This window comes from Salvia hispanica, chromosome 3 (genome assembly GCF_023119035.1).
Source record: "Salvia hispanica cultivar TCC Black 2014 chromosome 3, UniMelb_Shisp_WGS_1.0, whole genome shotgun sequence".
Lineage (NCBI taxonomy): Eukaryota > Viridiplantae > Streptophyta > Magnoliopsida > Lamiales > Lamiaceae > Salvia > Salvia hispanica.
Window position 1 is genome coordinate 41,328,983 of NC_062967.1, and position 13,887 is coordinate 41,342,869.

General features: G+C 30.4%; 1 long non-coding RNA gene across 1 annotated transcript; it reads right to left on the reverse strand.

The window, feature by feature from the left end:
- Positions 1-569: 569 nt before the first annotated feature.
- On the reverse strand, positions 570-1,879 carry LOC125209070. Its single transcript, XR_007174295.1, has 2 exons — positions 1,722-1,879; positions 570-837 (listed from the first exon to the last, which is right to left on the reverse strand). It is a non-coding gene; the product is annotated as an uncharacterized LOC125209070 (long non-coding RNA).
- Between the last annotated feature and the right edge of the window lie 12,008 nt (positions 1,880-13,887).

Below are 13,887 nucleotides of genomic sequence, written 5' to 3' on the forward strand. Positions count from 1 at the left end.
ATTTGAGTGAAGAATATTGGTTATAGTATACTGTTTTTTTCATAGAGTGAAGTATATTGCCCATAAAGTGAAGTATATTGAGCATACCTTATGGTGTACTGTTTTTTCATTCCGGTGAAATAAATACGATTTTTAATATTGCATAAAGTGAAGTATATTGAGCATAAAGTGAAGTATATTATGCATAACGTGTAATGTTCTAATGATGTACTGTTTTTTTTCATATAGTGAAGTATATTGACCATAAAGTGAAGTATATTGAGCATAAAGTGAAGTATATTGTGCATATCTTATAGTCTACTATTTTTTTTTCATTTTCAGTGGAATATATTGTGCTTATAATGATGTAAATTGAACATGTCTTATAGTTTACTATTTTTTCACTACAATGAAGTATATTGTGCATATAGTGACCTATTATATGTTTATAGTGAAGTATAATAACTTTACATTGAATTACAATGAAGCAAATATGTTTATAGTGAAACAAATATGCTCTACAGTAAAGTAAATAGTCAATATAATATTTAATTTAATTGAAACTGATGAGCTTTATATCCATTGAAAAATATTATGAACTATATCATTTTCATACAAATGGGCATGAACGCTTGAAGTTTACAATAATTTTTCCACATCTATCTCCATGTTGTTACTTCACTCTAAGCATAATCTGTTCACTCCAAACATAATATTGAATTTAAATGAACCGAATAGGGTTTACAATGAACTAAATGAAACATGTTATGAATATATCAAATTGGCACATCTTCGCCTTCATAGACGCCAAGCTTCCAATCATCATCTTGGCCTCTACTTTCGTTGCTCTAGATCTTCCTGTTCATCATGGTTTTTCGTTTCAGTGAAGTAAAACATGCTTAGAGTGAAGTATTCCATGGTTAGAGTGAAGTGTTTGTGATCCATGCTTATATTGCTCTGATTTTTCATTTCAGTGATGTAAAACATGTTTAGAGTGAAGTATTCCATGGTTAGAGTAAAGTGTTTGTGATCCATGCTTATAGTTTGTGATCCATCGTTAGAGTCAAGTGTTTGTGATCCGTGTTTATATTGCTTTGGTTTTTCGTTTCAGTGAAGTAAAATGTGCTTAGAGTGAAGTATTTCATGGTTAGAGTGAAGTGTTTGAATTATTTATAGAAACTATAAGCATGGATCACAAACACTTCACTCTAACCATGAAATACTCAACTCTAAGCACATTTTACTTAACTGAAACGAAAAACCAGAGCACTATAAACACGGATCACAAACACTTCACTCTAACGATGGAATACTTCACTCTAAGCACGTTTTACTTCACTGAAATGAAAACATAGTGCACTATAAGCATGGATCACAAACACTTCACTTTAACCATGAAATACTTCACTCTAAGCACGTTTTACTTCACTGAAACGAAAAACTAGAGCAATATAAACATGGATCACAAACACTTCACTCTAACGATGGAATACTTCACTCTAAGCACGTTTTACTTTACTGAAATGAAAAAATAGTGCACTATGTCACACCTCAACCCTTATGACGTATGCACTTACTATAAATAAATTCATAAATATTAAATAAATTAATCCACGCTTCAAGTACATAAAACGCACATATTATATCAGAGTCACATCATATAATCAAATTATTAACTTTATTTAACATCTAGCAAAGAAGCACATAAAATATGTAAAATTAAAAGTGTGATTTATACACACCTTAAATAAGGTGGATAACTAGTTGAACACCGATTCCGTCTCCTGCACTATGACCCTCAATTCTATTTTTTTTTTCTTCCATATTTTTCTGCTCCCTTACAAACCTAAGCTTCTTTATATATATAAATGTATAAGGCGGTGTAATAGACCGACTCTTATTTAGGTACTAATTAATACTATAAAACAATTAATATTTATGTTAAGTATTGTTGTACTCATAATTACTTATACATATTACGGCAGGAATGATGATGATAATATTAATAATATATAGTTATGTGTATCCATTTTTGGACTGAGTTGCATTTCCCATAATTCTTGAAATTTGAAATCATCTGAATTCGTACACGTATCCTTCCCTAAAACTTTAGTATGCCTCATAGTTAATAAACTAATTATACAAGTTATAAATAGTGTCACGTCTAGATTCTAGTTAATCAAACTATTGTTTATGTACATATACTAAGAACAATTACATATATATATTCGAAAATAATTATTTATGCACACACACATTCACGTAAATAGTATGCACATTTAACTTTACTATACTAAGGCAAAATATATGTTACACATAATATATAATTATGTTTATTCTAAATTAAATATTCATGATTTAAAACTATTTATATATATTGAACTATCACCTTAACAACTAATATATGCTCTATAACACACTTAGCATCTCTATACTAAAAATGACAATATAATATGCAATGACAATATAATATGATAATATGCAAAATAATGCAGGTGTCTGGTTAGGGATGTCACACACTATAAGTATGAATCACAAACATTTCACTCTAACCATGGAATACTTCACTCTAAGCACATTTTACTTCACTAAAATGAAAAAATAGTGCACTATAAGCATGGATCACAAACACTTCACTGTAACTATGAAATACTTCACTCTAAACATGTTTTACATCACTAAAATGAAAAATCAGAGCAATATAAGCATGGATCACAAACACTTCACTCTAACCATGAAATACTTCACTCTAAACACGTTTTACTTTACTAAAATGAAAGAACAGAGTAATATAAACATGGATCACAAACACTTCACTATAACCATGAAATACTTCACTCTAAGCACATTTTACTTCACTAAAATGAAAAAATAGTGCACTATAAGCATGGATCACAAACACTTCACTCTAACCATGAAATACTTCACTCTACGCACATTTTACTTCACTAAAATGAAAAATTAGTGCACTATAAGCATGGATCACAAACACTTCACTCTAACCATGAAATACTTCACTCCAAACATATTTTACATCACTAAAATGAAAAATCAGAGCAATATAAGCATGGATCACAAACACTTCGCTCTAACCATGGAATACTTCACTCTAAACACATTTTACTTTACTGAAATGAAAGAACAGTGTAATATAATCATGGATCACAAACACTTCACTCTAACCATGGAATACTTCACTCTAAGCACATTTTACTTCACTAAAATGAAAAAATAGTGCACTATAAGCATGGATCACAAACACTTCACTTTAACCATGAAATACTTCACTCTAAACATGTTTTACATCACTAAAATGAAAAATCAGACCAATAAAGCATGGATCACAAACACGTCACTCTAACCATGGAATACTTCACTTTAAATACGTTTTACTTTACTGAAATGAAAGAACAGAGTAATATAAGCATGGATGACAAACACTTCATTCTAATCATGAAATACTTCACTCTAAGCATGTTTTACTTTACTGAAATGAAAAAACAGAACAATATAAGCATGAATCATTAACACTTCACTCTAACCATGGAATACTTCACTTTAAGCACATTTAACTTCACTGAATTGAAAAAACAGAACAATATATCATTTCGCTCTTAGCAATATATCAGTTCACTCTTAGCATTTATCAGTTCACTTTAAGATCTATACATTTCACTGAAATCACAAAAACCAAAACACTATAGGGCATGTATCATATACTTCACTCTAAGCATAAAGTGATCCTCTTTAAGCAGAATAAACTACACTGAAATGAAGAAAATCAAAGCAATAAATAGGAATGAATCACGATTGGCGATTTTGAGTATACAGTCAGATTCTCTTGTTGTATTCATATTTTGATGTTTAAAAGCTACAAAATAAAATTAAATCTAAATCAGATGAAGAAATGTTAATGGAAAATGAGTTCTAAATCGGTAGGAATGATTTCTTACATTTTGAGAAATCTTTATGTTTTGATTACATTTGTTCGATGTTGAAACAACGGAACGTTGAGTTCTAAATCGGTAGGAATGTTGACGATAACAGAATGAGGCAATGGCAATGGCGTTGATGTTGAGTGAGAATGAATCAACCATGAGAAAATGAAAAGAAGTGAAGAGAACAGAAGAGAGAATCGAGCGGGAGAGATGATTTTCACAAATGAGAGACTAATTAGAGTGTAACCCTAATTTTGTGTGTGAAATGACCATTATACCCCCGCCTTGTTATAGTGAAGTAAATATGTGATAGAGTGAACTTCAAATTTGAAAATCACATGTGTAAATATTGGCCCTTGATTTTCTTAATCTTATGGTTGTGATTTGTTCTCTAATTATGTGCTTAATGGGCACTTGCCCTATATCACTACTCTATATATATATATATATATATATATATATATATATATATATATATATATAGGGGAGCACTAGGGTGCCCCCTTATTTAGAGTCACAACGTACATCCAATCTGGTGCTGCCATGTGGCACAAAACATGCAATATTTTAAACACAAAAATGCAATCTAGTTGTATATGCATTTTCGCAGATTGCATTTTAGTTGTATGTAAATTGCATTTTATAGTGTTGAGTTTTGCATTTTCACATAAATTGCATTTTTTATTGTTAAGTTTTGCATTTTCACATATAAAAATGCAATTCGTCTATATATAAAATGCAAATTAAACGGTCAATATCAAAAATGCAAAACTCAATGATAAAAAATGCAATCTGCATATAACAAAAATGCAATCCGCCGAAATTCATTTATAGCTTCTACAAATGTGTATTGCATTTTTCTGTATACAATATTGCATTTTTCGTGCCACATGGCAGCACGTGGTTGGATGTACGTTGTAACTTTAAAATTAGTTGTTATACTAGTACATCCCTATATATATATATAGATAGATATATATATTAAGATTATTTATTCATTTCATTTGTAAAAATAATGGATTCTTTTAAAATAAATGTGAGAAGAATCGAGTTTTATAATTCGTGCGATCAAATGAAAAATAAGTACTCCACGAGCTAATAACCTAACAAGACCATTTACATAAAATCGTTTTCCGTTGATGGAGTACTATTTAGTTAATTAAATACATATGTTACTATGTTTTCAAAATTTTCATTAATGTTAACACGAAAACCTTCTAATTAACCTTAACACCGTAACACGGTCTTTGACTAAAAAAAATGCAACGTCATCATCGTCTTTGTTAACAACCACGCTAATATCTTTTCTTTTTCAAAAAGAATCTAGATATTAATAGGATGACGATACAATCTGATAATAATCGAGACTTAAATAAGGGTATACTACTTGATTATATCCTCATAACTCTCTTTTTCAAATTTAAGTAGTATATCTTATTTAAGTCTTGATTATTATCAAATTGTATAGTATAACCTTATTTAAGTCTTGATTATTTTCATATTGTATCGTCATCTCTCGTTAATATCTAGAATCTTTTTGAAAAAGAAAAGATACAAGTGTGGTTGTCATTTTCCATAACATGACCATTAATGTATGTAGATAGATAGCTATCTCTAGGAGCCAATGCTCGAAACAAATATCACTAAATGAAAGCTCGAACTCAACGGAAGTATTTATTTCCTACTAAATAATTATTTGTAGTAGCCATAAAGTGATACTTCCTTCACCCTGTCCACATAAATAAAGATAATTTTTAGCCACTTTGGAACGTCTTTATATCTTTATTTACTTTTTCATTTTTGATAATTATATGTTTTATTTAAGACTATCATTCATTAATTTACATTTTATTATAATATTAATATATAAAGGTGTGATCGACATTCCATCGACTCTTTTTACTCAATTTTCTTTACATATCCATCAGATAATTACTTTGGAATTGGAGTTTTTTTTTTATGAGACCAAAATGCTCAAACCATTGAAAAATGGTGAGCTGAACAACAACGAACCACAAGGAGTTCATAGCTGTCCCAAAACGAGCTACTCCAAACAACACAACATACTCAAACAGAAAAATAAAAAAGGACAACCAAAGCTAACAAGAGTACGACACAGCACAACACCCAAAAGAAGACACCCAAGAAGCGTAACTAAACAGCTAAAAAACAGAGAGGGGGCAACCATTGAACCTTTTTCAAGTGAGCAACGAGTAGCAAACTAGAGGTGGGAATGGTACCACTTCAATCCAAAGTGAGGGCGTGGAAAAAACACTACCTTCTTGCTTCAGCTCGCCACATAAGCTTAATTCTATTCAAAATCAATTATTTGGTATTATAAAATTAGTTTTGAAATTGAATATTTTATCTAAAATTTTCTAATCTTGTAATTTGAATTCTTTAGCCAAAGTATATGATAAGCAGTGATATAAGGCAACCATTATTTAAATGCATTACTTGATAACATGAATTTAGTTCACAACAAGAATTTGAAAATACGGAGTGAACCAAAATGCCATTATAGTGAACTAAATATTCTATAGAATAAATACTTCACTATAAATATTAAATCATATGAACTAAATCGCTTTTATAGTGAACTATATAAATTCATGCTCTTTATTTAAGCATTTAATATTAGTTATACTATTAAGATCACTTTTAAAATTCCAAACAATTTAATATTAGTTATACTTGATCTGATCACTTTTAAAATTCCAAACAATTGTAAAATTGAATACCTTTCAAACACACTTCATACAAATTTACACAATATTACACACACGACACATACACTTGTATGCCCAACTCCATATGTATATAAATATTATGTAGAATTGTACATAACTACAAATTGAAAAAAAAAATCATCAAAAGTTAATGTCAAACTTTAGGTTTAACTTTTTGAGTTACCAAATAAAAAAAGTGAATTTAAAATATAAACTTATATCAATTACTTAATTTTATCAAATAAATAATGTTGGAGTAAATTTAAATATTATAATTACAATTTTATTTCTTTAAAATAGCAATTAAAACCCAACTCCAATTTCATTATACAAAACCTAATTCAGTTATAGCCGACTAAGTTGAAATAAGTCACAGTCCCAGAATGACAAAATTCACATGAGACTTGCGAAAATGGCTGAAAAATCGAACATCCATGATATTTTAGCCAACAGAGATTGTTTAAGAGGTGAAAATATCTTCTATTTTTAAGTACTACTTCATAATATAATTTCCATAATTTTATTTGTGTTTCCTTTTTAATTATTAGGGTTTCTTGACCTCATAATTGTTTTCACAGCAAAACTTTGATTTTAGATAATGAATTGCAATCTGAAAAATTAGGGTTTTTTAGAATTTCTATAAGTTTCATCATTTACACGACCATTTTCAAATGAATTTTGACACATAATGATACTTTTAATAGCAATTAATATTCTTAATATTTAATAGTATATTCCAAAATCCAACCATACTTATATCATAAACATTACAAGTCCACTTGTGAAATCTAATGCTCTTGCTCCGATTTATAATCTATCCTTCCAGCACAGCTAGACGTCCTGATTATTTTTATCCCACCGGATAAATTGTTTCTCTTGGAGCAATTTCTCTTGGCAATATCCCTCATCATCCATGCCATTGACAACTTGGGATTAACCCTAGTTGTATTATTGAAATCTTGCACAAACTTTTTATGTTTGATTATGGCATCTTCCATTGCTATGGGGCAACGCCGTAATCTCTCCTTCACAGCTTCTGTGCAAAGCCCGCAAACCCATTTACCCGAAAACGAGGTCCGGATTCGAGTTATATACTCCTTTGTGTAGTCTTCTTTGAGGCCACAACACTCGCATTCGGCTTGCAAGATTATTGTTTCTTCCATTTCAGCAATGGTCTCCAATTCTTTGCCTATTTTGTTCATTTCATTTGTCACGTCCGATACCGTTTTTCTTAGATATTGATGATCGCTCTGCAAGTATAATATGATATTATCAATATAGGTTACAATTATTAAAATGATAACTGAGGACCATATTAGTTTGTTGATCAATTCATACCAGTTGCCATCACAAAACATATCAATTCGTGACTCAGTATTAGTTCGTTAATTCATAGATATCGTTAGGGTTTTGTGATATTGAAAGTCAGCAACTGATATGTTTTGTGATGATCAACGAACTTAAGTGGTTCTTAATTCTCATTTTACAGTGATTCTCATTTGATCACAACTCTATAAATAATGTACTACTAACATAGGAAGGATAAACATCTTGTTATTGTGAGAACTAAACTAACTTATACATTCAGTGTAATAAATTATACACGTTGTGCGATAATTTATTGCACTGAATGAACAAATTCTTGAATCTTATCACAACAAGAAAGCTCTAATTAATACACACATGTATATTATACATATATTGACGAAGTGAAGCTAGGGTTGCATACCATGATTGGGAGAATATTGCTTTCTTGTTCTTCTTCTTGAGGTCTCACTAGCATCTCTCTTTGAGGAGAATAAAAAAATTATAGAAGTGGGAAATGGTGGTATTGTGGTATATATAGTGGGTGAAGGATGGTGGAACAATGAGATGGTGATGAAGAAAGGGATAGTTGATGATCATCAACAGAAGAAACATGAGATATCAACATTGCTTTCAAATTTGAAGTTACTTTTCCTATTCCAAGATAGGGCCCTTTAGAGGTTAAAGTCTGTGTATTTGAGCAGATAAGAGTCGCTTTCTTGGCATAGTGCCATAGCCATTAATGAATCTACATTGCAACTTGCAATTTGCATTAGATATTTACGTGTCGTAGGGTGATGAATCATGAAATGCTAGCTTAGACAAGTTGGTGAATGTTTAATTGTTTAATGAACGGATGTGTGTGCAGTGACGTAGCCAGGGTCTCAACATTAGGCGCCCCAAATCACTGTTAACAATTGTGAAGTATTTTTCGTCGTTGGAAACAACTTATGTGTATATGCTTGGACTCTCCTAAATCCTAGATACTAAACCCTAAATCTTATGCACAATTAAGTGACAAGTTAGATACAAAGTTTAAATTTTGTTGCAATTGCAACATTAGTATGTATTTGTGACTTTTCTTTGTTACGTCCAATCGTTGACTACTTAAGAGTATAATTTTGTTCAAAGTTGATTATTTCCAAGTCTCTAATTTAAGCTCAAACTTTATTTATTAAACACTTCAAATATATAGCTTTCTGTAAATTAAAATATTCATTATTTTCTTTTAAAATTAAATTGATCTATTCATTCACATATATAAAACATATTTATTAAAATTTGTGACATTTTAGTGTACAGAAAAATCAAGGTGTAATAAGTTAATAACTTATTGTTAATTATTGCACAACCATTGTGTGTTGTTTTAAAATCTAACTCGTCCAACGAATTTCTTCACGAGTCAATCAGTCGAGTTGCGTTAAACTCAAAAGCTTGACTTATATAGTAAACGAGCTTAACTAAACAAGTTTTAACAAATTTACAAAGTCGAGATGTAAAAAGTTTATCCAATTTACAAATTTAAACATATATTATTGTCAATGAATTCTATACATAACTAAGGCTATTTGAAATGAGGATTTGGGCTAGTATTGGATTAACATGAGGGTCATGTGAAATAGGGATGGACTTCATTTGGAATCAGACTCTCAAATTGCAAGAAAAGCCTTGTGGATATCTGTGTTTGAGTGTCAAAACAAACTAGGGTTTTTCTGGGGAAGTTAATGCTTGCATGAATAGTTGTTGAGCTTACCGTGAATTGCTCCACTTGGAAGCCACTGGTTCTAAATGGATAATCTTTGTGAATTTGTGATTGAGCAATATTGTATCTTGTCAGAAACCTTAAACAATTAAAATTTTCCATTTTAGGTCTACTTTCTATATAAATTTTATGTTACATGTTTTTATATAAACATGTACAAACTCGAATATTGAGCATTAATTTTATGTGATTTGTAAAATTAATAATCTCACTAATAATTTTTTAAAATAATAGAGTCAAATTAAATGTATGAACAAAACAAATAATTCAAAATATGGACTAAATTAGAGTAGTGTACATAAATGGTACCCTATTACGGACTCAATGTCCCACATCAGATGTCAGAACAACTAATGTGAGTATATAAACTAAATGAGTTCTCTCTTAAATAGACTAGTCTTTTGGGCTGAGTTATTATGTTTGTTCTGTATCCACTCGGAGTGGTGGCCGAATAACGAATCCGTCGTGACCAACGAGAATTAGGAGTAGTGGCCTGTCAAAGAACCAGCCGCGTCCAACGACGACGTTGGCCCTTAAAGGATGGTCAGATGTTACGGACCCAATGTCTCATATTGGATGTGAGAACAACTAGTATTTAGTATATAGACTAAGTGGCCTCTCTTTCTAAAATAGACTAGTCTTTTTAGATTGAGTTCTCCTGTTAGATGTAGAATAACTATCATATTGTTTTGAATTAAATTGGTAGTAGTAATTTGTTGTACCTTTATCGCCTACAAAAATTATCATAGATTGTGGAAGACCCAAATTTCATAAATAGTTGATAGTGTGACCGCATTGATAACCTGATTTCATATGTGGTTAATGTGGTAAGTTGTGTAGATCATACTAATATGGTAAGTTGTATAGATCATAATAATAAAAATGAAAAGTGATACGATACAAGTTTAATTACATTATTAATAAAGTATAATAGAAAGAAAGAGTAATGAATCATTGTTAGTTAAAAATATGGTTCACCTTATTATAGAGTAACAAGTTTTTCAAAACAAAAATGGACTACTTGTATAGGACCATGGATGAACCCACATAGAGAAAGGATGGGACTTCAGCCCTTAATGAATTTATTTCTTCATATTTTTCTTCTATAAATTTTTATTATTTATTCCTATTTTATGTACATAATTATATTATAGTCTATATTAGTCATTTAAATTACCTAAAAAAATATTTTTAAAATATAGCCCTTACTTAATGTTCATTTGTGCGTCCACCTAAAAGGGTCTCCATTTATATGGAACTAATGATGTTTAGTTTTTTTTCATAGAATAATAAAAAGAAATTGTGGAAATTTTATACTGGACCAGAAACGTATTTGTTATGACTTATGGCAACAAAAAAAATCAGACAGAGAGATGATAAAAATATATGTATCCAAAGTATGGCCCAATGTGTCATTCATATGTAGTAAGAAAAACCAGATAGACCAGTTTCAAAAAGAGTAACAAGTGGGCCGAAGAAAGCCCAATCCAAATATTGAGGATAAATATATATATATATATGATAACAATATAAATGAAATATACTGTATTTTGTTACAGACTAAGACTAAGGCGAAAATTGATCCTAAATATATGATCATTTTATGATTTTGGTCCTAAATTTCTTTTTCTGGATGTTTTAGTCCTGCATATTTCAAATCGGATCACAATTGGTCATTCGTCAATAATTCCGTAAATTTTATAACAGTTAATGGATTTAACTCAATTTTGACCAAATTATACAGTTAATTCTGATTTTTAATTAGTGACTTAAAAATTAAGGTTTTAATTAAGGTTTTCAATTTCTGCCAAATAATTAAGGTTTTAAATTTCTACCAAATCTCCTCCCCCACCACCGCCGCCGCCCTCCGCCTCTTCTTCCACGACTGCTTAGTCGGCGGCATTGAAGTTCTTACTCTTCATCTATTCTCCACCCCTCTGTTTTACTCTTCTTTCACATTCAATTTCTCAACTGTGTTTAGAAAATAGCTTCCTTCAACTGTGATATCTGCAAATTCTAAAATGATTAGTGTATGTGAAAAATTCACAGTAATGAAAATGAATATGTATCCAAAAAATATTGCTCCTACATCCATCAAAACTTCAAGCTCCTTGCAAAAAAAATCTACAAATGCACAAAAACTTCTCCTCTTAGTCTCTTACGGATTCTCTTATTTTGTTTTGTTACGCAACTTCATATACTTATTTGATACTGATATGTATGTGTTTGCTTTTTGCATTGTTGACTCAGATTTCAGCATAGCATAGAAGATCTTGCACGAGAGCAGTCGTGGAAGAAGAGGCGGAGGGCGGCGGCGGAGGAGATTTGGCGGAAATTGAAAACCTTCATTATATGGCTGAAATTGAAAACCTCAATTAAAACCATGATTTTTAAGTCACTAATTAAAAATCAGAATTAACAGTATAATTTGGTCAAAATTGAGTTAAATCTGTTGACTGTTATAAAATTAACAAAATTATTGACGGATGACCAATTTTGATTCGATTTGAAATGTACAGGACCAAAAAATCCAAAAGATAAAGTGTATGACCAAAATCATAAAATAACCATATATTCAGGACCAGTTTTGGTCTTCACTCTTTGTTACATAATAATTGGATATGTTTGCCTATAAGTTTTCAATTCACCTCCATTTGCCGACGGAAATTTCCAAAAATACTCTCTAATCATAATTAGTAATAGGGATGTCAGTGTAGCCTGCAACCCGTGGGCTTGTCCGAATAGCCCGCCCAAATTAATAGGGTTAGGACCGAAATTTATAGCCCAAAAAAATCAAAACCCCATTAGCCCGCACCCAATTAACCCGCAACCCGTTAGGGCCAGACCCGAAAACCCGATAAAATTTCTATTATTCAGTATTTTTACTCCTAATTCAACACTTTATTGATTAATTTTATAATATACATATCTAAAAATTAACTTTCAATTTTATATTAAATATATAAATTATATATTGAATTTTAATTCATATAAAAATTGATAAATAAATTAAAAACTTCAAATTCGCTAAAAAAATATTTAGATTTCTATAACATGCATTAAAATTTCACAAAATATCTCAAATATTAGTATTTGATCATGTTTATGATTGTGTTTAAGCTTATATCTCAAATTTATCATAATTAAATATTTTACATTTTATAAATATAACTATTTTTCATCATTATTTATTGGATTGAGCGCATGTTAATTTTATCGGTGACAACCCGATTAATCCGATGGGCTAGCCTGAAACCCGAGCTTTTAGGGTTAGGGTTGAACTTTTATAACCCAAAAGAAATCACAACCCGGTTAGCCCGCACCCGATTAACCCGAAACCCGAGTGTGCTGGCCCAAAACCCGATGGACCGGCACGATTGACATCCCTAGTTAGTCTGAGTAAACAGACATTTGAAAGGTTACATGAACTCGAAAAGCCGAGAACTTTAGTCTTATATATTAGTCACTTTATCTGTATGCAAATCTTATACACTCCTACTATTAATCACTTTATTGTTAGGCACATAAAAAAAAATTAAAATTAACTTGTATGTCTATATATTATATGCGCATGTTGTACAATTAACATTAGTCGTAGTCTTATTTAAATAGTTATGTTATATGCTAGATCTATATTGACCTCATATTATTTAGCGTATCAATAATCCAACCATAAATTTCCTAAGCTCTCCAAAATTAAATTTCCTCGACTACACACCTACTTTTTTATTAATCTTCAATTTCTTAGTATTCATTTACAACGTGATTTTTCTAAAATTAAATTATAAAGATTAAAAATTCAAAATTTGGATGATTAAAATGAAAAAGGTTAGATAATTGAAATAAAATAAAATTTACTACTTCATCCGTCCCAAGATATTAGACCTCTTTCTTTTGGGCACATGAATTTAGGAGATATATAGTTGTTTAGTGGTGTAAGTGGAGTTGATAGTAGAGTAAATTTTTATCATAAATAGAAATTATTCAGTGTATTGGGATACCCTAAAGTGGAATAGGGGTCTAATATCTTGGGACGGGTGGAGCATATAACTGGTGCATTTTAATTAAAGTCAGTGGGGAACTGGGGATCCAGGAATTTTGAAGGGATAATATATGTGAAGAAATCGAAGAAAATAGAAGACTAGGAAGAAGAATGGATGAATTGAGATAATGT